At 37.7% G+C, this 6000-nt stretch overlaps 1 protein-coding gene across 3 annotated transcripts in view; it reads left to right on the top strand.

The window, feature by feature from the left end:
• Dpp10 (dipeptidyl peptidase like 10) overlaps positions 1–6000 on the top strand; it is a 1452235-nt gene that overhangs the window by 799241 nt on the left and 646994 nt on the right. The gene's annotated exons all lie outside the window — the stretch shown is intronic.

The raw sequence follows: 6000 nt of genomic DNA, 5'->3' as shown, positions 1-6000 counted from the left end.
ACCAAGGGGCCTTTCTTCCCAATGATGGCCAACTAGGCCATCTTTTGCTACACATGCAGCTAGAGACACGAGCTCTGGGGGTGCTGGTTAGTTCATATTATTGTTCCACCTATAGGGTGGCAGACCCCTTTAGCTCCTTGGGTACTTTCTCTAGCTCGTCCACATCTGTGTTTGCCAGGCACTGGCATAGCCTCACAAGAGACAGCTATATCAGGGTCCCTTCAGAAAAATCTTGCTGGTACAATAATGTCTGGGTTTGGTGGCTGATGATGGGATGGATCCCCGGATGGGGTAGTCTCTGGATAGTTCATCCTTTCATCTTAGTTCCAAACTTTTTCTCTGTAACTCCTTTCATGATTATTTTGTTCCCTATTCTAAAGAGGAATGAAGCATCCACATGTTGGTCTTCCTTCTTCTTGGTTTCCTTGTCTTTTGCAACTATGTGAGTGCATATATAGTGACTTCTTTTGTGATTGGGTTACCTCACTAAGGATGATATCCTCCAGATACATCCATTTGCCCAAGAATTTCATAAATTCATTGTTGGAGTACTACTCAGCTATCATTCTTCATTTTGTGTTTTGAGACTGAGTTCCTCATGGAATCCAAAGTTTGCTGTCTCAGCTAAGCTGTCAGGCCAGAGAGTTTGAAGGATCCACTAATCCCTGTCCCACCGTCATAGCTAAAATTATAGACACATATTGCTGCCCTTGGCTACTTTTGTGGGCACTTGGGATGTGAACACACACTACAGTCATTTAAAATACTTTTGGTTGACCATTCTGTTTCCAGAAATTTACAGAAGGTAACTGATATGAAAGCCTTATAACTTCATTTCAGATGAGAACTTGTAACATCTCATGTGGAAGTTTTAAAGTTAGGCAACAGACTGGAGAACAATAAGAATCCCAATTGTTCTATCAGCAAACCAGAGCTGCCAATCCCAGCATCAGGATCAGACAGCCAAAAAATGACTATAACTCTAGGGCTCTCAATGCCCAGGGAACCCTGTCTATAAACCTAAAGTAAAAAAAAAAAAATCATGAAAGGTAAGTGAGTTGAGTTCATAATAAAAACAGTCTACATTGGGAAATGCTCTCTCTACAAAGTCCACACTATCTGACTTTAATATCATTGTAATTTCTCATACCTATTGATTTCTTAGGTTAGAACAAATAGCTATGCATGAGGTTACAAGAAAGAAAATGAAGACAAGCGAGGGAAACAGTCATTTTTATTAGCTTCATACCCATCTCCTTTTAGAGAGCTAAATGAACATTCGATTTTTATTTTGTTCAGTGGGTGTCTGCCTTGGAAAGAGCAGGGCGACAGGGCTGGGCTATAATTGAGAACGTAAATGGCAGGCTAGCCAGTGATTTATTTAAAAACAGGGAACTGGGGAAACTACTGAAAGTTGCATTGATGAGACACACATGGGGATGTAGGCCTCCCTTTTGATGGAACAAGAGGTTATATTCAGCAAGAGGAAATAAGTAAGTAAACACTCTCAGGCCCATATATATGCTGACCATGCTCCAATTGCAGGAATAAGATATAAAATTCACGGCATGGACATTTTGCATTTATAAATGAGAGGATAATGATTCTTTTCTTTATTTAATTTTTAAATATGATATGTGTGTGTCTGGTTGTCGGTGTATTCTTACAAGTGCAGTGCATGCAGAAGGCAGAAGAGGGCGCCAGATCCCCTGGAGGTGGAGTCACAGGTGGTTGTGTTTATAGAAATGGCTACTGGGAACTGTACTCAGGCACTTAACCATAAAGCCATCTGTGTGTGTGCATGTGTGTGCATGTGTGAGTGTGTGTGTGTGTGTGTGTGTGTGTGTGAGAGAGAGAGAGAGACAGACAGACAGACAGACAGACAGAGCACACTTGTGCATTTCCTAAACAGCTTTTAACTCAAAAATTTACAAACTTGCCAAATAGCTTTTCTCATTAAATAGATGAAAATTTATAAGAAAGACCACATTCAAACTGTACTTAACATAATAATCATTTAACTGTTGCCTTGAGGCAGGTTCTCATGTAGCTCAGGTTGTTCTCCCGATTTGCTAAGTCACTGAGGACAGCCTAGATTCTCTGATCTCTTTTCCCAGAAGTACTGGGATTACAGGTATTTGACACCTTGCTTTATGCAGGGGACAAAACTCAAGGGTTCCTGTTTGTCCAGCAAGCACTCTACCAACTAAGTTATATCCTCAACACAAAGTATGGCTTCTTAAGCAAGAAACAAATCTAAATTCCAAAGAAATTCTGCAACATAGAAATAGATCATTTGGTTGGCTGCCTTATTCCATAATTTAAACTTCCTGGGATCTGGGATTTTACGCAAAAAAAATTTCCTATTAAGTGCATTATCATTGTGGACTTGATTGGAATGCACTATAAATGTTATTTTTTTCTTTTAATGCTATTAAGGAGGCACAGGTGTTCAACATTTTAGTTGAGTGTATTTTGAAATATTTAATATCTTATAAAATATTCAATATTTATATTCTTTGAAATTTCATGCATTTATACTATGAATTTTGATCATATTCAGTCCTACTCTACCTGCAACTCCTTAGAGATCTACCCGACTCCAAACCACCTTCTGACTTCATATATTTCTTGTTTTGTTGCAACTGAGTTGCGTTTATACTGTTCCCGTACTCAGTGGAACCATAGGCTGCATGCTAGTTAACCTATAGAGGCTACACATCCTTAATGAAAACTCTATCTTCCATTAATGATTAATTAATTATGTTCCAGCTTTGGATGATATCTGGTGGGCATTTCTTCTCTCCATGTCCACACACACACACACACACACACACACACACACACACACAGTGACATATTTATGGATGTCAGCGACAACTTACAACAATCTGTTCTATCTTCCACCACATGGGTTCCAGGGATGAAATCCAAGTCATCAACTAGGTGGCAAAGCACCATCACCCATTGAGCCATCACACTAACTTCTATCCAGCATCTATGTGCAATAAATTTCTTTCTTTTTTTTTTTTCTGATCCAAGGAATTGAACATTCACTACTTCTTTTTTCTTGTTTTTGTTGTTTAAATGTATCTTATTATTTATCTGCATTTTGTGAAGATATTGTTTTACCCTCAGGATAATAAAATTGTCATAAAATCTGCAAATTAATTCAGCAGACATTGAATGAAATTAGAAATAATAACATTAGAACGAAATAATATACATAGAAGGACAGATAAATATAAATATAATTGAGAGAAATTAAAGAATAATGTCAACAGTAGTTTAAAAAAAAAGTCAAAAGTTAGTTGACAAAGTATAAAGAAGATACATTTCAAAACACATGGTAACAATGGCTAGAAACTCCTAACTCCCAAGCTACCAGAGCTGAAAGCAAGGTGTGGAGATGATAAACTCTTGGTTCATTTGAGTTATACTATGTATATATCTTGTATTAAAATATTTTGAGAGATCTGTTTATTGACTTGATGATTGCTCTTTAAACTTCGGGGGCCCAACTTAGTGCCTTTTGTGGTATAGTGAAGATTTTCTTTGAATCCTTTAGAGTCAGAATGTCAGAGCTTTATTTCTTTTATATAAGATTTATTTTTGGCAGGTGTGTGCGTGTGTGTGCACACGAGTGCTTGTGTGTGGAGGGCATGCTCTAATGTGAAGAAGCCATAGGGGATATTTTCACATTTGTAATGTATGTGTATCATTACTCTATGTACTTTATTTAGGCAAGGCTCACTGAAGCTGGAGTAATGCAGTAAAACATGTCTCCCTCCTACAATACTGGGGTAACAGAAGCAGGTGCAAGTAAGCCTAGGCTTTTTACTATTACTATTATTATTATTATTATTATTATTAATGCTTAGGATTCACACTCAGATCCTCATGTTCCTGCAGCAAGTGCTCACCTGCTGAGCTATCTCTACAACTCTCAGAACCATGTCTTTCTGATTCTTTTGTCTCCCATTTTTACACATGCCATCTCCAAACTCCTGTTAAGTTAATTCTATTTTCTTAAATTTCTGAAATCATTTTGTTTTCCTGCAAAACTTTATCCCCTGGCATGAAGAATGAATACTGACACCTTGCCTTCTCAAGCCCCTTCTTGCAATAGCACAAACACGAGCAAAGATATGCACGGTCTAAGGAACCTCAGTCAAATAACCTGCTTATCAAAAGAGAACCATGACCCAGAAGTGAACAGACTGTCTCAAATCATGGACTTGTCGAGAGTTAGCAGCTGTTTTGGGTGCTGGATGCCTCCCTCCCTGTGTGAGAATTGGCTGTTTGCATGGATGTTGTCAGAGCACAACTTTTAATTTCCTTAGCTCCTGACAAAGTGCGACCTTTTCATATAAAAAATTACAGAGAAATGTAATTAAGATTTATTTTATAGTTTTATTTCCAATTATGCATATACGTGTCTATGTTTGTGGGCTAAGTATATGTGAGTACATCATTGTGGAGACCAGAAGAAAGTATCATGTCCTCCTGTAATTATAGGTGGGTGTGAGTTTCCTGTTCTGGCTCTAGGAACCAAATTCTAGTCACCTGCAAGAGCAGAAAGTGCTCTTAGCTGATGAGACACCTCTTACACTACATCATTTGACATCGTATACATATAGTTTCCCCCATATTATTTACTAGCAATGAAAGCAAATTTTAATAATAAGATGATGTGTTTTACTTTTATTAGCATAAATTAATCATATACACAATACACATGAAAAGCAGAGTGAATAATTAGTATGAAGAATCATACTAGTTTTACACACAATACACATGAAAAGCAGAGTGAATAATTAGTATGAAGAATCATACTAGTTTTACACACAATACACATGAAAAGCCAAAACCACAGCACATGACAGAATCTGTTAAAAAAGAAATGAGATTAAGAAGAGGTAGTTTGCTAAAGAAATAATAGGAAGGTAGTGTACGAAAAAGGTATTACATTTATGAAATGTCATAATAAAGCTTATTATGCATCTCTACAACTCTCACTTATGACACCTACCATTCTAAGAAATAGTGTCCATTTATGCACATAGACATGATCTTTCTTAGGCCTCCTGTCTTGGGTTAGAATTCACTGATCTTCACACAGCCTCTTTATAAAACATTTTTCTGTGTAGTGTATGTGATTTTGTGTGTGTGAGCGAAGATACACACAGTCCCTAGTGTAGATGAGGAACTCACAGGAGTATTCTAAATGTTGGTTTATGCCTCCTAGTATGTTTGGGATATAAGCTTATTGTTCAGTACTGCATACAGCAGACCTAGCTGGCACACTGTTCTTAGGCTTCCATCTCTGCCTTTCATCCCACTTAGGGGCAGAGGGATTATAATTGTACTACCACATCTGGTGTTTTAACATGGTTTCTAGGAGTCTGAGCTCACATGCCTAAGCTTGCACGGCAAGCACATTACCGATGAAGCTGTTAACCATTTGGCTTTAAAATTGCAACTCTTGGAAAAACGGAATACCGGTATGGTTTTATAAGCATTTTATGTGACACAAACATGAACAGATGTTCACACACACACACACACACACACACACACACACACACACACAAAGCACATACATACAGAAACATGCATGTGCATACATGCATAGAAATAGACTTGCATCAACATATACACAAAACCCCAAGTAGATGAATTTCTCAGTAGGTATATTTTTTTTCTTTTAATTATTTTATTAGATATTTTCTTCATTTACATTTCAAATGCTATCCCGAATGTACCCTATACCCTCCCCCACCCTACTCCCCTACCCACCCATTCCCACTTCTTGGCCCTGGCATTCCCCTCTATGGGGCATATAAAGTTTGCAAGACCAAGGGGCTTCTCTTCCCAATGATGGCTAAATACACCATCTTCTGCTACATATGACACTAGAGACATGAGCTCGGGGGCTACTGGTTAGTTTGTGCAATAGGTATAATTTTATTGCAGAAAGTAAGATTATTTTGTTTCCAA

This window comes from Mus pahari, chromosome 5 (assembly GCF_900095145.1).
Source record: "Mus pahari chromosome 5, PAHARI_EIJ_v1.1, whole genome shotgun sequence".
NCBI classification, from domain to species: Eukaryota; Metazoa; Chordata; class Mammalia; order Rodentia; family Muridae; genus Mus; species Mus pahari.
The sequence above is the reverse complement of the archived record's forward strand: the minus strand, read 5'-3'. Positions and strand labels throughout refer to the sequence as shown.